General features: G+C 48.1%; 1 protein-coding gene across 6 annotated transcripts in view; it reads left to right on the top strand.

Moving 5' to 3' along the window:
• Positions 1-21,679, top strand: part of Tiam1 (TIAM Rac1 associated GEF 1) — a 349,838-nt gene that overhangs the window by 158,456 nt on the left and 169,703 nt on the right. For 4 of the 6 annotated variants that reach the window (XM_029470566.2, XM_029470562.2, XM_029470564.2 and 1 more), the window contains one exon: positions 20,526-20,697. The gene's annotated coding sequence lies outside the window, so the exon portion shown is untranslated. Of the gene's footprint in view, positions 1-15,799; positions 15,903-20,525; positions 20,698-21,679 lie in introns of those variants that run through there. The other 2 variants (XM_085832509.1, XM_029470563.2) reach the window with 1 other exon arrangement.

Raw genomic sequence — 21,679 nt, 5'->3', positions numbered from 1 at the left:
TAAGCCATAGATAACTGTCTAGGTTCAGGTGTGAATGAAGTGGTCTGTTAGATTTAATGAGTGTGGTTTTTATGCCAAAAGGGTCTGATTGAAACACGGCTGAGCAAATTGAAGGAGGGGATTTTAAGGCTAGAATACAAATCCAGTTTCTATTTTCCTTTTATTATTGTATATGTATGTTCAGTCTCTTAAGGACTTACTTTTAATTCTGTGTGTGTGTGTGTGTGTGTGTATGTGTGTGTAGGGATATGCTCACTGAGCGCAGGTGCCCATGGAGGTCAGAAGAGGGCCATAGATCATCCTAGGCTGTAGCCTTGGACAGTTGTGAGCCATTTGCCGTAGATGATACTGGGAAGGAGTGTTTCTGATGTCTCTCCCACAAAAATAACTCAGCAAGGCAACTCAGCTTTCAGAAAGGTGTACGGTGACCAACCCTGGGTAAGCAGGCCACTTGGTTTTTATCCTATAGGAGGGTGGTGACTGTCTCATCCCACGGTGAGACCATAGCATCACAGTCTGATGTGATTGGCTAATTCATGATGGATGGTGTGTGGGATGGAGAGAGAGAGAGAGAGAGAGAGAGAGAGAGAGAGAGTTAAATATTAGGAAATTCTAAGGGTGCGGTGATCTTCTGAGGTCCTGGTGGTACTGGGAAATTTCAGGAGTGTTACCATTTTGATTTATGCTATGTGGTTGCTTTGACGAAGATGGTAAGAAAGTCAAGTGGCCTTTGTCTTGATGAGGTCACCAGCCAAGATGGATACAAAGCCACATGGTTACTATCCCCCATCAGAACACAGCCCCTAAATCTCACAGATTAAATGTGGACAGTGTCCCTTTTTCTTTAAACAACAAGAAGAAGAACAGCAGCAGCAGCAACAACAACAACAGAGTAAGAAGTGATCTTGGCACCCCTTGTTCACCATGGAATAGGCTGAGACCCCACAGACTTCTGACCCTCTGGGTTGGATGGAAGCCTTAGAAACCAACCTGTTAGAAAGTTGTTACTTTCATACCTTGGCAGCCTTGGGTAGTGCTTTTACCCAATTACAAAAGCAACTGCCCAGGGACCACGTAGTCTAAAGCAATGTCAGGCCTGACAGCACTGAGCAGCTGTCTCTTGTCACTTCCCAAAAACGTGATTTAAAATCTTCCAGGTTCTCTGAGGGAATCCTGTGCCCAGGGAGAGAACACAGGGCATTAAACTTAGCCCTGTGTAGCTCCTACCACATGACTGTCATGCAGCCACTAAAACAAGAGAGAGAAGGGACACAAAGATGCTCTTGTTTCCTGCTTCTCCCAGGGTCCCAGAGCACTGTGGCAAGGTGGATGAAGGAGCTCACATTTTCTCTTCAGAGATGCTTTGCCATGTTCTTGTGCACGTCACCAAATATGTTACTGGAATTTTGTTGTGCCTTCATGGTCACCATAGGAAACACGGGAAATCAGGTCACCTCTTGGGTTTCCTAGTCTCATTAATATAAGAATATAAGAACTTTCAGGTGGAAGCTGAAAGACACATTTATTAGAGTTTTAAAGACCCCCCCTTCCCCCACCTCATGGAAGGTAAGCTATAGATCTCAATGGCTGCCCTGAGGACAAGAATGGAGGAAAAGAGTCATGCCATTTGAGCAGGCTTGAAGGTCATTGTTGTGGTTTGTATATGCTTGGCTCAGGGAGTGGTACTATTAGAAGGTGTGGCCCTGTTGGAGTAGGTGTGGCCTTGTTGGAATAGGTGTATCACTATGGGTGTGGGCTTTAAAACCTTCATCCTAAACCTGGCCGTGGTGGCACACACCTTTAATCCCAGCACTTGGGAGGCACTGGCAGTTGGATTTCTGAGTTCAAGGCCAGACTGGTCTACAGAGTGAGTTCCAGGACAGCCAGAGCTACACAGAGAAACCCTGTCTTGAAAAAACAAAAACCAAACCAAACCAAACCAACCAACCAACCAACCAAAAAAAAAAAAACCAGCAACAACAACAAAAAAAAAAAAACCCAAAACCAACCAACCAACCAAACAAACAAAAAACCCAAAAATCCCTCATCCTAGCTGCCTGGAAGTCATTCTGCTTAGCTGCCTTCAGATGAAGATGTAGGACTCTCAGCTACTCCTGCACCCTGCCTGCCTGGTTGCTGCCATGTTCCCACCTCGATGATAATGGACTGAACCTCTGAACCTGTAAACCAGCCTCTAAATATATGTTGTCCCTTATAAGAGTTGCCTTGGTCATGGTATCTGTTCACAGCAATAAAACCCTAACTGAGGCAGTCGCACTCAGGGCTCACCAGCAGCCACATTTCAGGGAGAAGGGCTTTAGGTTCCTCTTCAGAATTCAGAGCGTCATTGACATACCCAGTTGCCACTGGCCCCAGAGGAACCTCCGCAGGGGGAAACACAGTCTGAGGCTTTCCTCTGGGGGAGGAAGGAAGGGAAGATGTTGAAGATCGGTGTCACCTTGTTTAATGTCTCTATTCTCCTTTAGTGGGATAGAGGGGCACGGGTCTTTACCGAGTAGAAAGACTCTTCCTGAGAAATGGGGTTCTTTCTGCTGAGATGGGCAATTAAGTGCTGGCGGACACAGTCCTCCTTGGACCCAACTCTTCAGGCTTGAAGTCTAATGGCTGAATAATTGGCCTAGGGGTCTATATGAAGTATGTTATCATACCATAATGGTATGTTATCACCTGTGGGTTTTTTATTTGTTTACCGTGTGTTATCTCATTATCCTCCCAGTAGTTAAGCATGAGTCCCAAGGGGTTACCAGAGGGAATTTGATTCTTTTATTTTTCTTAGAGTTCATTTTTTGGTGGTGGGGCATTTCCCATCCCTACTTTCAGATATGGCAGCCCTTTACAGCGCCAACACTCGCCTCCAGGCGTTTCTGGGATAGTAGCCTTTTTACTCCAAGTCAACTGCTTTGCTCATCCACGAGCAATTCCCTTGCAGGGCGGTGTCCGGTCTGGTGCTTCTTGGCACCAGCAGGTTAGAACAAAGCCCTGACTAGGTTAAAGGGACTGCCACTGAGGTGCGTGAGGTTGCATCAGCACCTGCAGACCTGTGTATCGGGGTTCCCAGATGTCCCAGCTACCAAGGAAATCCTTCATCACTCCTTGTAACTTTCCTTGTTACACACAGAGTTACCTACTCACTGAGATGCTTGTCGAGTCCTTCTCGTAAGTTGCTAAGAAACTTTCTCTTCTGGGATCATTATCAATCTGAGGAGTGTCCAAAGGGGACAGACAGATATAATAAAGAGTCAAGTTTTAGGAAAGTCTAGGATTCAGGCTTTGGGCAAATAGGCAAGTACCACAAGTGTTTTAATAAGATAAGGAAGGTCTACAGGATGCTAGCCCTTGGCCCATTAGCTGTCTTTGAAGACAAGTCTGCCTCTTATGGTGGGATCCAAACTCGGATCTTCTGCAAGAGGAGTATGTGCCACCTGAACCACCTCTCCAGCCCCTCAGTCAGTTTCTGAAGGAAGGGGACGTGGCTTTGTGGACATGGCCACCGATGTGAAGATTGTTTGGGTTGGGTTCTAGGCTCTACAGAGTTCCATAGTCTGGGCAGGCCGATGGCTTTCAAATAGCAAACGTTTTGTTTCTTTAATGTCTCAAAGCTGAAGAGTCTAAGATAAAGGTGCTGGCAGAGTTCACTGGTGAGGGCCCACTTCCTCCTAGACTTCTATGCCTTCCATCAGTGGAAAGCACAAATGAGACATGGGTCACGAAGGGCTAATCCCAAGTGTGTGGGCCACGCTGTCATGAACTAACCACTCCACCGCCTTCACTTTCAAGATGTGGATTTTGAAGGTCCGTGGATGTCAAAACTCCTGATATGTCGCCTGGGGATGAGGGGCTGCTGAGCTGAAGCTGGGATGCAGGATACTGATAGCGCACAGGAATTACTAGCATCGTTCTCCCATTCTGTTTTTAAGCTATGCTCTTCAAAGATCTAGCATGCCAAGCCTTGGAAAATGCTCAGCGTGTGTTTTGATGCATGCCAGGAATCCTTCCTATTTAGGTGATGCTTAAGTGCTGCATATTTCTCGTCCTAGTCCGTCCCTGTCCTTGCTGTTTCTGCTTCCGACTGAAGTGGCTTCTGTGGTTACAGGAGAGACTTTAGGCTTGGGAGTTTTGGATTGTGCTTCTGATGTGGAGTGGCTGTCAGGTGGTGATGAGTCAGTCATTTACTGAGGGTAGCAAGCACTAGTCTAGGCACGTCTACCGTGAGCAGAAGTGGCAAGGGTAGCTGTGTTTGTAGAGCTTTTGGTCTAGTTGTGTGTGTGTGTGCCTGTGTGTGTGTGATCAGTAAACAAATACAGCCAAAGTATAAAGTGTTTATAGTGTGTTTTGAGAAAGCATAAAGAAAGAAGATGTAGTAGGGGTTAGAGTTGTCTTTGAGCAAGGATCTAATGCCTAACATCAGATATCTGTACAGGCAGGAACAAGTCTCCATGGGCGGTTGATCTAGTTGGTGGCATGGCCTTAGGAAAATAAAACCCCAAATTAATGCTAAGGGCCAGGGATATCACTTGTGGTCATTGCAGCAGCCTGAGCCGGTATGCTCACATAAATCTGTCAAAGTGGGAACGGGCAGTGTGTGAACAGATACCTTCGATTTTTGTGGGAGTTGGGGAGGCGGGCTTTGAGGGAGCAGTGGCTGGTGGTTATCCCTCCTGGAGGCAGCTGACCTCAGAGCCGCTGATCTGAGTCAGTTTTCCCGGTGGAAAGTTACACCTGTCAGGGTTACAGCTGTTCTTTAATAAGCCAAGCTCATCTGTGGCCAGGAAGAGAACAAAGGTTCCCAGGTGCCTGGCCTTAAGAGCACCGAGAAGGTCTGAATCACAAGCCTGAGCTTTCAGCAAGGTGTGTGGTTGCGTGGCCGCTGAGAAAGTAAAAGTCAGATACTGACAGCCTAGCAGCGCTGGGGGCCCCTAAATGAGACATCGTTCCTCTTGGCGACCACCACGCACTGGAGGATGGAGGCTAGCTTTGGGGGTTCAGATGATGCGGTAAGATGTTTGTCAACCTTCTGGTAGGGTCTACCTCACAGCATTTTGGGATGGGTACCTCCTAGGACCTGCACCAGGAATGGCATACCACCAGCCCCCCACCCCCCACCCCCCATGTGTGGGCCGCCTGCCTTGTTTCTCTGGGAAGTCTGAGAGTGTCTGAGCTGGTTGAATAGAGATTCTGCTCATTGTGTGCAGGAAATGCAGCATCAGGACATGAGGCAGGTGTTGCAAATAGGTCAGTATAAAGTAGCCACCGACTGACCCACCCTTACCGCCAGCCTGTGAGCTGGCTCTTGCAGACCTTGCTTTGGTGAACAGGCCCAGAGAACACATTCATCCACTTCCTACCAGTGCGTTACTCATCCTCTTGCTCATTACCCAACTTGGCTTGCTCAGGTTCCATATCTTCTCCATGCATCTCTGGTAGACGCCGTGATGATTCACGTGACGGAGCTTTGTTGCAAACCCTTGCCCATGCTTCCCACAGGCTGCATCTGGCCCTGAAAGGTGGATGAGGTCCTTGTGGGGAAGCAGGCTCTGGGAGGCATGTTAAGTGCTCTGACTTCTATACGTAGAACCCGAAGATGATGCCACAAGAGACGAGGATTGTAAAGGGGAAACCCCTGGGCTGTGACTATGCTGCAGTTCCTGAGGGCAGGGTGGTTGGCCACCCAGGTGTAGTGGTGGGGCTGGGGAGGGCTGGATTCCAGCTTCACAAAGGCTAGGTTAGAATTTCAGATTCAATTCCTCCTTTTGGGTGGCTTTGGACTTTCACTGAGCCTTTCTGTGCTTTAATCTCTGCCTGTAAAATGGAAATGGATCTAGTCACCAATCTGTGCTGAATTAGTCCGGAGGACCAGGTACCGATATGAGTGTAGTGGTTTTTATGGAGAAAGTGGACAAGAAGCAAGCGATTGCCTTCCTCGTAGAAACGATCTCACACCAACTCAGAGGGAAACATTGTTATTGTTGTGCCCCTGTTATACAGGTGGGGGCCTGAGAGCCCGGTGCTGTCCAGGGCTCTCACTTAAGCTGCCTGGCATCTTCTGTGTCTTTGCCCCTCTGGTCACAGCTGTTAAGAGGGCCTGAGTGTGGGCTGAACATGTCTCATACAAATGTTCCTAGTTAATAATTCGTATTTGATTCATTTCTCTCACTCTGATCCCTCATGAATAACCCATTCTGGTTTCTCGATCTTCTTTGAAATTTGGGATTCACAAAGGTTGTTGGACATAAGGCCCCATGAAATATGCAATGTTTGCCTTGACAGCTGGCATACTGCCACAGGGCATGCCTCTTTGACTCTTTATCGTCTTGATTTAATTTGATACTTGAGACAGTCTCACTTGACTCAGTGAGAGAGTCTTCTGGGTGTGAGGTGGAGGTGAAGACGAAGGTGATGTGACAGAGAGAAGGGACAGTCAGGAAATAAGATGGGGCTACACTCTGCAGAGCCCTGAGAGAGGCGGGGCTACGCTCTGCAGAGCCCTCAGTGAGGCGGGGCTCCGCTCGATCCGTAGTGTTTGAAAAACAACGTACACCTGATCTAAATAAGTTTTCACGTTTCATAAAATTATAAAAATCTTAAAGTCTGTTTAACACAGTTACTGCTATTCTAATTAATAATGCTTTAATATATAATATATAGTTCAACGACATGAATTACATATCTTATGTTGTGCAACCATTGCTGCTTGTCTCAGTTACTGCCTTATTGCTGCAAAGAGACATCGTGACCTCGGCAACTTAAAACACAAAGATTTAATTGGAGACTTACCTACCGTCTGAGAGGGCTAGCCCACCATGGCCATGTGTGGCAATGGCTGTGTGGACCATGGCTCTAGAACAGTAGTAGCTAAGAGCTTACACCTTATCCGGAAATTGGAAGCAGAAAACAACAGGCTAGATCTGAGGTGGGCTTTTTGAAACTTCAGAGCCCAGGTATTCCTCAGTGACACACCTCCACCAACAAGGCCATACCTTCTAACCCTTCCCAGAACAGTCCTACCAAGTAGGGGCCAAGCAGTCGACAGAAGAGCCTGTGGTAGCCTTTTTCTCTCAAACCACTGCATGCTATCTATGCCAAGACTTTTCTGTGTACCTGGAATGATGGAATGTAGGGCCATTGATGTTGTGTTGCTTCTAAGAATGTCAGCCTTTCAATGGCTATGCATATGAAACCATGTGATGGTTTGTATCTGCTTGGCCCAGGGAGTGGCACTATTTGGAGGTGGAGCCTTGGTGTGTCACTGTGGGTGTGGGCTTTAATCCCCTAGTCCTAGCTGTCTGGAAGTTAGTCTTCCACTAGATGCCTTGAGATGAAGATGTAGAACTCTCAGCAACTCCTGCACCATGCCTGCCTGGATGCTGTCATGTTCCCACCTTGATGATAATGGACTGAACCTCTGAACCTGTAAGCCAGCCCCAATTACAGGTTGTCCTTATAAGAGTTGCCTTGGTCATGGTACCTGTTCACACCAGTAAAACCTTGAGACACTGTGGGTGCCTGGATTGTTCCCACCTCAGGGCTGCAATGAATATTCACGAGCAAGTGTAAGCCACGATGCTCTGCTGTGGTTCAGAGGCCCAGTGTTAGTTTCATGGGATTTCAGTGGTAGGACCTAGGGAAAGCTTTGTCTATAACAAGCTTGCTGAAATGATTTCTTGGTTTGCATGCCTCTGTCCAGTGTCCCCAGCAGGCTTCCTTGCCACCTGGCTGAGTCTTCCACAGTAGTTATCTGGGAGGATGCTGGCAGCTGGTGAGTGAGATTGCCTTCGGCCATCCTGACTGAGTGCCTCCTGTCCTGGGTGTCTAGCCCCTTGCCTGTCTATGGCTGGGCCGAGACGGTTCTCGTGCACCCACTTCTCATGATTTGCTTATGAGTTCTGCAGTTGCTGAATGGATATTACTTTCCCCCCTATACTGTGTTGGAGCCCCAACTTCTGTATTCCTGTGGTGCTTTCACTGGTCAGTTTGTGGAGAAGCGACTTATGCTGGCGACTTGAGTGCTGGAGCATGCTGCCGGACTTTACTAGCTGGTCTGGGTGAAGCTGCCTTTGCTTATGTCTGTGAGCCTGACTAAGCCAGCGGCTTACTCCATCCACCTTGTCCCCTCCCTCATACCGGGACCCGGGACCCCTGTGTGTCTGTCACCTTACTACAAGTCTTATATCTGAGATGGTGTGTTTCCTGATTGGAAATAACCGATTTCAGAGGAAATAGTGGCGAGGCATTCTAGGGATGCTACGAGCTAACGTCTACATTCCTAGATGAGAGGGAAAGACCAGTGAGTTCTCCTCAGGGCAGTCTGTAGCTATCATTTATAAGAAGCTGCCTAATTTTAATTTTACTTGAGAACTCTGTCAGGTGTCAGGTGTTGCACCTGAGACGTTAGGCTGTGGTCCTTTTCGCTCATGCCTTCCCTGCGGCTTGGTTTCTCTTTCCTTATCCAAAGTTACCGAGAATCCCATCTCCTTTTCTTATAGTACCGTGCAGTATGTCTAATTTGGAAGGTATGAAATAATTCTATTCCACGATTAGCAAATACAGATGTGTTTTGAATTGTTCAGACTGTGTGTGTGTGTCTCCGTTGCTCTCCTGCAAAGCTGTTTTTGTTGCTACCTCATAGTAGGGGCTTTCTGGGAGGACTTAACCAACTTTTGTTTTTAGCTCTTAAGTCTTATAGGTCCTCCCATCTCCACCCAGCCCACACCAGAGCCTGACATGGTCATGTCGCAGACACCGAGGTTGCTTGAGGTACTCTCTGGGGTTGCTGCATGACTGAAAACGATCTGGGCATACTAATGTTCCTCCTTACCACTTAGAGAAGTATTGTGCATGTGCCCTGTAACCCCATAAATCCATGCATTCTTTGTCAATAGTTATCCCCGCCCCTCCTCATTTCACTGGAGGGGAAAGAATGTAGCTGTCTTTGGCACGTGTCTGGTTGTTGCTGCAGCCTGGGCTGGAGGAAGTGGCTGTCTTTCACGCTCTTGCCCTCCCCAGTGGGAATTCTCCCACCCACCCAAGAGTCCACCACTTCCCTGAGAGGAGGCAGGGCTGTGCCCTAATCCTCGTCTTTCAGGTCTTCTGTGGTGTCTTACTCTCAGTGCCCGCGACAATGATTGTGGCTCATTACTGCTGAGCAGAGAGGTGTCTGAGAGATCCCACACCAGGGAAAGCCCAGATGCTCTGCCTCCACAAGCCACATGCACCTCCTGTGAAGAGCGCAGAGCATCCTTGGAATCCACGGGCCCACTGCTTGCATGTGGGCAGGATGGCATCTGGTCCCATATGTTGTACTACGGTCACTAAGGGATCTCGGGTTTTCCCCTCCACCTTGCCTTTCCTGTCTTTCCCCCATCACCCTTCGTGTTACAGATCTGGCTTCAGTTGCTAGTATGTGGGCCACTGGCAAGTCTGAAACTTTTTATTTTGATGTGTTAAAAGTGGTTCTTCTGTGAGGAAATCTAAATTGAGTTAGTGACAGAAATTGGAGTTTTCAAATCATGGAAAAAAATATAGTTGGGAGATGGAACTAGGGGTACGGAAAGGAGTAAATTGGCCAGCGTGATTTGATCGCTGAGAAAATTGAAGCCTAGGATTCCGGGGAACTGCCCACACTGTCCCAGCAGGGCACTCTGGAGGTAGCACGAAAGGCCATTAGTGTCCTCTTGGCCTCTTTCTTTGATGTTATATTCTGTGAGGAAAGCCCCACATCTTTATCAAGCATTCAGGAGAGAGAGAGAGAGAGAGAGAGAGAGAGAGAGAGAGAGAGAGAGAGAGAGAGAGAATGCCATAAGGAATTGCTAAGTTGGGTTGCACAGGGTTTCATGTGAGCCTGTGAATATTCTATCAAATGAGATTTAACTAGTACCTGTACTGTACATAAGACATTGCCTGTGAGGGTGAAGAAACCTGGCCATCTCTCAGAGAGGAGGAAGGCCTCTTCTGGGCCACAATAAGGACCCTGAAACATTCCTTGTTCCTTAGCAGATCCACAGACCACCCAGCACCAGAGCAGGAGGCATGAATTCGTATTTAGCCCTCGGACCCGTTTCAGAGATAAAACGATTGGTTTTGACAGTTAGTCTGTAGCTAGCTACAGGGCACCTTTCCATGGTGCCCGCACCCCTTCCGTGGTGGTCCCACCGGCCTGAGGAGATGTGTATTTAGAATTGTACATACTGGCTGTTGCGCAACACCCTCGAGGGGCATCAGTTGATATAAGGAGGTGGACACTGCTCTCCAGCCTCACTGCAGACAGGTCGTTGTTAGGTACCAAGCAGGCTGGTGTGAACACTTCAGACTTTGTCCTTGGGAGTCCTCCTCCGCTCTCTCTCCTTGAGCTGGTCACTGTGGAGGTAAACATCACTGAAGGCTCCCGCTCTAGGCTGTGGATGTTACCTCCATTAGTTGTGGTCGAGTGGGGGAAGCTGGCTAGATCCTTGATCTTTAAACAGAAATCCAGAGGACCGTGTTTTACCAATGACACTGTTGCATTGAACAGGACAGAAAGGTTTAAAGTCCACTCTTACAAGCCTAATGTATGCAACAGCAAGCTAAGGACTGAGCTGACTAATTTTTGCCAAGGTTAGGCCTGGGCAAACCTCAGCATGGTTGCTTTTCCCTTTTCCTTTCCTTTTAGTCTTGCTCTCTAGTCCATAGTAGCTGGGAGTCCTGACCTCCAGCTGTAGACTGCAAACTGCTGGAATTACATACACTCCTGCCACAGCCAGCTGGTATTCATGAACTTAACTGACACAGTTTGGTAACAGAGAGGTTGAGCCTTTTCTGGGTATTTCTCCGTGTTTTTCTCCGTGTGGTTTTCTACCATGTTTATTGTGCTGGCTACTGTGGTAGCATCCAGCTGCTATGCAGAGAGCTTTTAAGGGCACCAAAGCCTCGATGTCTCAAAAATATCATACAGGGTGTTTTCTCTTTGACTAATACAGCAGAGTATTTTTGTGACTTGGGTCAGTTAGCATCACCCCCACAGTGATGCTGATCTGGAGAAACTCTTGAGGGCCAGATGGTACTCCCTCTACTGGACATGGTTTCTTTGGCTCAGAAATACTATATATTTATGCCCAAGTCTGTTGCCTCTGGTGAGGGTCATAACTTCATTTCTGCTTTCTTTTCCTAAATACATATGACTTTTTTCAGAGAGAAGGAAAAACCCTGTGAATGTTCAATTTCAGGTTAAGATGCTGGGAAGTTGAAGAGGGCTGGTCATTGTGGTCTGATGTGTGGTGGGTCTTCCAGCTTGGCTCTCCCTGAACAGCCCTTCCAACCACATGAGCACATGTTTGGTGAGAAGTGCTGTTCTTCTGAGAGGGCCACTCAGCCCAGAGGCTTCTCTGTTCAGATGTTGGTGGTTTTCCGTGTCAGCAGCCGCTTATCCGGGTCTTTTGAAAATTCCCAGGCACTAAATGACAACAGCAGGTGTTAGGTGCTAATTCTATCCTCATGGATGTCTCAGGCTAGACTTCAAGGAGTCTCTGGTGGTCTCTGGAACCAGCCGTAGGGAGCTCCACTTTCAGGCCTGAGATACAGAGAGGGGGATGAGAGCTGACTCAGTCCAGCATAAGCTCATCCCGTGCCTCCGTGTGGCTTCATCAAAACTGAGCCAGCCACCTCCTGGGAAGAACTGGGTAAAACACCAGACAAATGCCACCACCTTTCCTCTCCTTCCAGGGAGAAATTAAATCACCTCAGAAGGAAGAACTGAAAGTCTGTGGGATCCGAAAGTTACAGGACACACTTCTCGGGATAGAGTTTTAGTTACTTCCCATTGCTTTGAAACAAACGTCATGACCCAAGGACTCATGGAGAAAGTGTCTGAGTTTTGGTCCCAGAAGGTTGGATTCTATAATGGTGAGACTTGTCCGCAGGAGCAGGAAGCTGGTGGGTCACATCTTTATCCACACACAGGAAATAAAGCAAACAGGAATTAGAGCCCAGCGATGAACTCTTACAGCCCACCCGGTGACATTGCCTCCAACACAATGCCTGTCCCAGAGGCCCTTTAAGCTCTCCTTATCATGTTTTCAAGCAACTCCTATGGCCTATGGTTGTTGCGAGGGAGGAGTCCTTCATGGGGGACTCAGGGAGGTGAAGGGAGCTAACCAGACCAAGAAGCTGAGGGATCCCGTCCTTAGGCAAAAGCAGAAGCAGAGAGAGTGAACTGGAGGTGGTGAGGCACTCAAACCTCAGAGCCTGGCTCCTGCCTGCAGTGCACTTCCTTCAGCAAGGCTCTGCCACCTCCCCAACCGTGCCACCAGCTGGGACCTCAGCATTGAGATGTGGGGGTCTACGTGGGGGACATTCTCATTCACCCTGGGACAGATAGTATAATAATGGTCACCAGGGGTCACCAGGAACTGGAGGAAGCCTGGGGGGAGGCGGGGCGGGGGTGGGGTGGGGAGGGAGAGACTAGCCAAAGGGTACATGTAAAGCCACAGTTAGTTCAAGAATCTAGGGCACAGCAGACAGTAGTCAATGATGCATTGTATCCTTCAAGGCAGCTGGGCAGCAGGGAGTTGAATGTTTACCAGAGCCAGTGAGGTGCACTGAGGTGGCGGATCTATTAATCACCCCGACTTGAGCATCATGCTCCATACACAGGCATGGGGACATTACCTTGTACCTGACAAATTTATACCGCTATATGTGAATTGGGAATAAGATAAAACTTGAAGAAACTTCTTAGGGAGCGATGCGTTTTCCACGTGGACCATGGAGCTCTTTTTTTTTTTTTTTTTACCCGTTAGCGATTTGTCACATTCTTCTGATAAAACTGGAACAAGATTAAACACCCTTCCTGTTCTGGCGTAGGCCAGTGCTTGCCAATGCTGAGATGACTGATGGAGCTCTTCCGCTGCCTCTGTGATGTCACATGGCTCAGTGTATAGCATGACCCTTTCCCCCGCCTGGGCTAGCAATCATTCTAAAGCTGGTATGGTCATTCTAATCATCTTCTCACCCCAGTTTGGTTATTCACTAACTGTGCTCTGGTGGACTCTGAGTCTGCACCCCACACCAAGGGCCTTCCTGTTGCTGACCTGGCTCCTCGCTTCTGTCTAGCCTCCAGATATGGCTCTCAGCCATCCAATGCTAATCGGTGCAAAAGAAGGAGGACGATATTCCTAGAGACTGTAATATTGATGGTACCACAGGGGTGGGCAAAGCAGTAGACTGCACCGATGGTGACACTTCTGTCTTGGGCTTTCTTAGATCAGCACTGTGGGCTCTCATGGCTGGCTGGTCCTTTGTTATGGGGGCTGTTCTGTATGTTGTAGGCTGTTTGGCAGCATCCCATATTCTTCCTAGTGGATTCTCTCCCCAGGTTGGGAAGATGGAAAGCATCTATACATACTTACAAGTACCCTTTGGGGTGTGGTCACCTTGCTCCTTGGAGATACTTCATTTTGCCCCCTCAGACCTATGCATGGGCGTGGTGACGTTTGTTTTCTTCCTTAGTTGTCTTATGTCAACCTCTGTGCAGATTACCAATATCATAAAGATTAGCTAGACACGTCTTTCTTATGTGTGTGGGCATATATCTGTCATGTTTAAAACTCATGGTTTCCACCACACTAACTCTGATCACTGTTTCTCTGGGAGTTATATTGCGTTTGTGTAACTCTGTGTATGTGTGTGTGCCTGTGTATATGTGTGTGCTCGTGTGTGTGCCTGTGTGTATGTGTGTGCTCGTGTGTGTGTACCTATGTGTATGTGTGTGTACCTGTGTGTGTGTGCTCGTGTGTGTGTGCCTGTGTGTATGTGTGTGCGCCTGTGTGTATGTGTGTGCTCGTATGTGTGCCTGTGTGTGCTCGTGTGTGTGTACCTGTGTGTATATGTGTGCTCGTATGTGTGCCTCTGTGTGCCTGTGTGTGCTCATGTGTGTGTGCCTGTGTGTATGTGTGCGCCTGTGTGTATGTGTGTGCTCGTGTGTGTGTGCCTCTGTGAGCTTGTGTGTGCTCGTATGTGTGCCTGTGTGTGCTCGTGTGTGTGTGCCTGTGTGTATGTGTGTGCGCCTGTGTACACATGTACCTTTTCATTCCGGTGTTAGTCTGAGGAGGTCAGAGGCTGACCTTGGATGTCTCTTCAGTCGTTCTCCACTTTATGATCTTGAGGCTCACAGTCACCTCTACTGGCCAGCAATCCTTGTCTTCACAATACTATACTGGTGAGTGCCAGCCAGTGTGCCTGGATGTTTTGGATTTTTCTCTGGGGGCAGGGCTTATTCGGGTCCTCTTGTCTGCTTGGCAAACACTGTAGATCCCTTTCTTACCAATGGCTGCCTGCCTGCCTGCCTGCCTGCCTGATTCCGGTTGGTGTTCGAGTCACTATAATCCCTTTAATGATTACTGCATTTCTATTTTTTGTGGTCCATATATTTGAGGAAAGTCCCTTGCGTGGGGACAGGGGTCTTCTTTATCTCATTTATATGAGTACAAGTAGCTGTCCTCAGACACACCAGAAGAGGGCATCAGATCCCATTCCAGATGGCTGTGAGGCACCATGTGGTTGCTGGGACTTGAACTCAGAACCTCTGGAAGAGCAGGCAATGCTCTTAACCTCTGAACCATCTCTCTAGCTCCAATATCTTTGACTTTTGCTACAGCTAACAACCTTATACAGTGATAATGCTTTATTCACCTGTCAATTTCAGCCATGACTGCTGCAGCCACGTCAGAAAAGCTCTCTGCTTTGTGCCGCAGATACCCACCTTCCTACATCATGATGCTTCCTTCCTCTGACCGGCCACACCCGAGGCTTCTTTTTATCACTGGCCATTAGAAGTTTTATTTAGGGCTGGTGAGATGGCTCAGTGGGTAAGAGCACCCGACTGCTCTTCCAAAGGTCCGGAGTTCAAATCCCAGCAACCACATGGTGGCTCACAACCATCTGTAACGAGATCTGACTCCCTCTTCTGGAGTGTCTGAAGACAGCTACAGTGTACTCACATATAATCAATAAATAAATCTTAAAAAAAAAAAGAAGTTTTATTTAATGAAACTAATGTTTGGAAACCAAGGTGAAGCCAGGAGAGGAGTACTCTTTGGAGTGAGGGAGAAGGAAGTTAGCGGGTTTCCTCTGCAATTTTTAGAAACTGTCCTATAAATGTTGTTCATGGGAATCAAACATATGGCGGATTTGTGTTAGAGGGCCAGCAAGAGAGAAGAACTTCTAGAGGATTTTCTGCACTGTGTTAGCAGTTAGCACTGGTTTTAAAAAGGGTTTGTTTTGTTTTTGTTTTTCTCCTTTCTCCCTTGTCTGATTTCTATGTTTAAGCAAGTGTTTAGGAATTATGTCTCTGTCTAGCAAACTATCCAGGGTTCCGCTCCTGTGGGAGCAGGTAAGGGGGTGTAGTTATCCTTTAGGAGATACCAAGATGTCTGCAGGTGACAGCAAACAAGAGCCTATGCTTTGTGCAGACAGCTCAGTTTCACTTGTAAAATAGTTAAGACCCTATGGGAAGAAATCTCAAGGATGTGGCGGAGCAGGGTGCTGGAACTGAACGACAGCCAGCAGAGTCCTCAGCTAGGCAAGGGAACGCCAAAGGCGAGAATTTAATTGAAGAAAGGGGCGGAGAGGAAGGCGAGGATGGAGGAGGAGGAGGAGGAGGAGGAGGAGGAGGAGGAGGAGGAGGAGGAGGAGGAGGAGGAGAGGAGGGAGGTGGAGGAGGAGCCAGAGCTGCCGCCGCCCTGGGCCCTCTCCAACACACCCAAATGACCAGATTCATCATAGCAAGAAACTTCACAAGTTACACCCACTCCCTCGCCGGCAGCGGGGAAGGCTACAGCTTCCTGATTTCAGTAACTGGAAGTTGGAGAGATGGAAAGGCGGCCGGGAGTGTGAGCCTCGCTAAGCAGCGGGTGAGCTTCGGAAAATTCAATCCATTTTCTACCCGCAGTCTTCTGGCGCTGGGTACCCGGGGGAAAGCTGCTGCGTGAGGCTGTGCCGAGGATGGGTGGGAGCCCCGGAACTCTTTACTGTGGTCTGGGGCTGGGAGACTGAATGGCCAGAGTCCTGGCACTGCTTAGTTTCTATGCTGCGCCCAGAGCGCTGCGCTTCTCAGTTGTGCTGTGAGAAGCAGTCTGCCACGCGGGTTCTGACTCTCCGGGAAAAGAGGCTGGAAAACTTCATCAGTCTCTCTTGCCTAAGCGAGGATCATTGTATGAAAAACGGGAAAGAGGCAGTGAGATTGATCTTGGCATCCACCAGGGATGCCTCCTGCCGGAAACCCACCGTGCTGTGTGAGCCTCGGGCGATTAGGAGGTGTATGGGGTAGGGGTCGGTGGTGGGTGGAGGGAATGCGAAGGAGAGGGCTGGGATTCTAGGCTGGACTGGTTTCCTTGGGGTGGGGGTAGGGGTGTTCTGAGCTTTGGCTCCGGACCAACACCTGGATGGGACTTCTGGAATGAGGGTCTGGAAGTCTCCCGTTTCCCACTAGTTTTGCAATTAGGCTAGTTGAGCTAAAAGCCCCTTTGGCATGGGGAGGGGGAGGGGGAGGGGGAGAACTGTTGTTTTTTTTTTTTTTTAATCTGGAACTTCTTTTTAGATGTGAGTTTTTCAGCCGCAGCTGGTTGATCTGATTCATTGCCTAATCAAATTTGGGGTGGGGTGAAGAGAGGAAGTTTGGCTGAAGGGTGGCACCGGGTTTGGGGTCTTTGTAAGAGACAGTATCCTAGCAAAGCATAAACTCGGACCCCCACTCCCCCTGCCACACACATACCCCCGTCCTGATTTTTGTTTTCAGCACACTTTCTTGGGTATGTGGTCTTTGATTGCTGTGTGAAGTCAAAGGAAGTTTTGAGGCTGACATACCTGTTTTGCATATTTCCGATCTCATCAGTGATTTGGTGATGCATTGGAGCCAGGATTTTTATATGTTTGTTACTAGCTAATCCTTCATGAAATTACTTTTATAGTAAGAAAGGTGACTGAGATGGCTGGCTCTTAGGTTTGTAACTAACTATCCATTTTGCAACAAACTCTTTCCTAGTTTGAAGAGAGTGGAATAGGAGGTGTTCTTAGCTGATCTGGTCATTTTCCTAGTGTCAGGTAGGATGGCTCGGCTGTCTCTTCCATTCTGGTATTGCAAATCAGAGAAGCAGGCAGCCGGGAACCTTCTGCTTCCTTGAAGGGTAAAGATCTACATGTAAAGGAATGACTCTCTGACCAAACTAGACCTGGGTGTGTGTGTGTGTGTGTGTGTGTGTGAACGGACAGGTGGCATGGCCCAAGCTGTCACACCTGCTAGCTCTTCTGTGGATCCAGAAACAGCTCAGTAGGTAGGTGGCTGTGGGCATGGTGGTGTTGCACCTACTTCTGAGGAACCGGTTGTCTGCCGCTCTGCAGGAGGCAGCTGAACTGGATCTTGTGATGGCCAGGGCAATACTGAGTAATGGATGCGATTCATGGAACAGTGACCCGGAGAGAAAGGGGAAGTGGCGAGTGACAGATGAAGTGCTCACTGTGGGTGGACAGAGCTGGGGTTGATTGTGCTGTAGGACCCCTAAGTGTCTGGAAAGCTCCAGCTCTTGTGTGGTAGTCTTCTTTTGGCCCCCCTCCCCCTCCTTCCTGGTTTGGCTCTGTTTGTTTTATATGCTTTTAAAGTTCTGAATACAGTTAGTCACAGATCTATAGGACCACTGACATTGTTTGTTTTAGTAACTAATTTTCATTGGAGGTTTCCCAGTTCTTGTAAGGTTTAAAATATATTGGTATGCAATTACATTGGATAGATTGTTTTTAAAGACTGAAGCATATATAAAAATGTTTTCTTTTTCATTCTTGGCATTGGTTATATTTGTTCATCCTCTCCCTCTGTCTCTCTCTCTCTCTGTCTCTCTGTCTCTGTCTCTGTCTCTCTCTCCTGTGTGTGTGTGTGTGTTTACTGGTGCTAAATCCATGATATCCTGGCAAGTGTCATACCACTAAGTCACACTCTTCCACCTGTGTGCATTTTCTTATTAACATGTCAGTTTTATTGCTGTTGGAAGAACCAACGTGGGTTTGTACTTGACACACAAAGCCCACCTCCTTCCTAAAATAAAAACATTGAAATGTACATCTAAAAAATTCTGCCTATTGGATGCTGTCAAAAAGGTTTTACAAGATCCTTTGTAAACAAGCAGCTGAGTCCCTCTGCTGTAAGGAGGAAGACATTATGTACTTGTCTTTGACGTTGATCGTGTTTTTCTGCTCGTTAAAGCATACCTTCTGTTTGTGAGCATCATACATATTAGGCCAAATTGTTCCAAGGTGGGTTTTGTGTATTCACTGGGGCACACCCTGTGAAATTGTTTTAGAAGCATCCAGCCAGAGTGTGCACGAGGCTGCGAGGTGATTTACTGTGTGGAGTGTGGAAGCGTTCAGCCCTCTCGGCAATACACGTTTACCTTGGGCAAGAGTAGACAAATTTGTGGTAATGACTGGGGAGGAACATTTCATTTCTGTTCATATTTAATGCATGAGCCTGAGTGTTCTGAAGTTTAGAGCAGCCTTTCTGACTCTGCCAGTTAGCTGTGAGGTCTCAGGATAATGCTTAAGCTCTGAATGTCCCTCTCTCCAGTGAGGATGTAAACACACAAGCTACTTGTGGCTGTGGCGCAAGTAGGCTCTTCATGAATGGCAGTTCACTGAGGGTCTCCTGTTTCTAGTCCTCTCTGGTCATACTTGCAGTCTCAGCACTTCTCTCTGACTGCCTATCAGAATAACGGGAAAGGAGAAAATAGAATTGGGAATGGAATAAAGTGTTCTCCCTATCTGTTCCCTCCTCACTAGGAGTGGGTAGCTCACCAGGGATACCTTTTACATTTCCTGTGTCTTAATCTTAGTTTCCTAGTTAGGTGATGGCAAAGTGACTGCCTCCTTCTGTCCAGTGTTTACCATACCTCCCTGGGATTACTATTCTTTTTAGTTCATCTCATTTTTCTCTCTACCTTCCTTTCATATCCTTCTCAACAAGAGTGGCACATTGAGCCATGACCAGGCGAGCATGCTTATGTCACAGCTGAGCAGCTGAGCTGGGGGGTGGGGGTGGGGTGAGAGTGAGTGAGTTTAGGGCAGAGGCCACAGCCTGGGTTTTAGAAAGGAATGTTGGATTTTGAGGTCCTCCAACCCCAAGCCTCTTGATCTTCTTAGGGATTGTCAACTAGGTCCTCGGGAGGGTATGGTATGATTTGTGCATCGTATTTATGCATCTGGAGTTATAAGGGGCAGACCTGGGGGCCGGGGGTGGGGTGGGGGGCATGGGTGAGGGGGGGAATGAATGGAGTGGGGGTGGTGGTGAGCCCTCCGGGGAGTGGTGGTTAGCTGGAGTAGTATTCATTTCATTATTGTACAGGGGTAGTCATTCTCTGTTGCACCCAAGGATAGATTGTAACTGATGAGCTTCAGGTGTGGAATTCTCTTCAAGGACGACATCTGCTCTTGGTCCAGCCTGTCTGCTCTGCTAGGCTGTCCGTGCTGGTGCTGTTTCATTCCAGTGGTTGCTAGAGGGAGAGAGGGATGGAAGGTGGGGTTCTCACACGTGCCTTGCCCCTCATTGAGTGCGCGTGAGCTGGTGTTATAGTGTTTAACTGGTGAGAGTTGGGGGGAGGGGGGCAGATATCACCACTTTTGGGAAGTTTTGTTTACATGATGTTTTAGCGAAGATTCAAGACTTTCTCCTGATCATAGAGTTTCATTTAGCATCCTGGTGTTTCCACAGGCAGTGAAATGGGATGGGCAGATACTTCAGTGCTGTCCTCTGCAAAGCCTAAGAGAATAAGGGCCTGGAAACATCCGCTGGATTCTTTAAACACCAGTTGCTTTCCCAAGCATTCACGTAGTACTCAAAACAAAAGGACTGTCTGTGACGTGTGAGGTGCTTTTTCTGTGTCCTCTTGCCTGACAAAACGTTTCCTGGGAAGACTAGGCACACACAGCTCCTTACTCTGGATAGGGATCTCATGAGCACCAAAGTCCAGCTTGGCAAGCCAGTGAGTTTTACTGAGGCTGCTTACAGGGATATGGGGGAGGGGTTACTTACAGGAGCAGAAATGATTCCTGTAAAGACAGCTGTATCACCAAAGCCCACCCCAGCATGGTGACAGCTAAAAAAGCTGGGAACCTGGAGCACACTGCACAGCCTATAGGCAGCTCAACAGGTTGGACAGAGTCCTTTCCAAGTGACGCTGGTCTAAACCTTCCAGGCAGCTCAGCTGGTTTCTGCTTCTCCCAGGCAGCTGGTCTGGTCTCAGAGTCTTTTAGGCAGCTTGGATTGTCTAGGAATCTTCTCTCTTACTGCTTACCCTTACAGGGAGGGACCTAGTGAATCTGGTCAGTTTCAGGGACTTCCTGAAGCTGCTTTGAGTAGTTGATCTTTATGCTTAAGGAACATCTATGCAGATCAGAATCGGATTGGAGCAAACTGTTAAGCAACACCCATACCCGCGTTTCTGAAATATATGCAAAAGGAGCCTAACCCCAGTCTCTGTCTGTTCTGACAGGTAGAACCACTGCGGACTGAAACCCACCTTTCCAGATCTGAAAGGAAGGCTGAGGAAGAGGAAGGGAGGGGACAGTCCCGGAGACAAGTCTAGTCCCTCACTCAGGACTTGAGCAGCACCTTCAGATGGCACCTTTGGAGATCTTGACCAAGGCTCTTCTGTTTGGCCTGGGGTAAGTATGGTGTTTACAGAATAAGCATTTGACCTCCACGGCCTTTGCATCTTTACTGTCTTGGAGTGCAGCACAGACACAATGGAATGTTTTGTGTTGGTGACTGGCTCTGGGGATGGACGTTTCTATTCTCCTGGCACAGTCTCCTGTTGCGTTGTTTGGTGACTTTAGAGGTTGACTGCCTCCCTCTGTGCTCCCTGCTTCCCTTTTTGCCTGCTTGTCTGGTGTCAGGAAAGGGGAAGAAGGAACAGATTTGACAACACTGGGGGAAACCTGGTATTCCAATGTGCGTGTTTGAAGCCTGTAGGATCATATTAAATGAGAGAGGCTCCGTCGTCTTCTACCTGCAGAACGTGCTTGGGGAAAGCATGCCATTTCGTGGGAGTGTCATTGCTGTGGTCAGACCGGACAGTTTCATTGTGTGTGACCAGAAAGGATCTGGCACTAAAACATGCCTGAGTCACTTAGAGGAGGAAGGCTTCAAAGAGATAACTTTGTTCCTTGGAAGGGTCACACACACACTTCATTTCCCCCCTGTGACTGGGGACAGTGGTGTCACTCTAGTTCCCATTTACCTTTAGTGGGAGACAATGATCGTCACCAAGAGGTACTTTTTTTGATGGAGCAATGGCTTAGCAGATAAGAGCATCTGCTGTTCTTTCAGAGGACGTGGGTTCAGTTCCCAGTACCCATGTGGTGGCTCACAGCTGTCCATAATGCTAGTTCCAAGGGATCCCATGTCCTCTTCTGGCCTCTACAGACATCTGGCACACACCTGGTGCAGTTACATACATCTAGGACAAACACTCACACACATAAATAACTTTTTTTTTTTTTTAGGAACTTTTGAGCAATGTGAGCTTCTATATTGTGCTTCCCAGGTTTGCCTGCTGCTCATGAATGTACCCAAGCCCATTTTCCTTTTCTTTTAATGTTAACTTAAGCAGGTTTTGGTAAGATGCTGGTGGGTGCCTCCGGCTTT

Source organism: Mus caroli, unplaced genomic scaffold, assembly GCF_978045245.1.
Source record: "Mus caroli unplaced genomic scaffold, Mus_caroli_1 scaffold_17, whole genome shotgun sequence".
In the NCBI taxonomy this organism is placed as follows: Eukaryota; Metazoa; Chordata; class Mammalia; order Rodentia; family Muridae; genus Mus; species Mus caroli.
The sequence above is the reverse complement of the archived record's forward strand: the minus strand, read 5'-3'. Positions and strand labels throughout refer to the sequence as shown.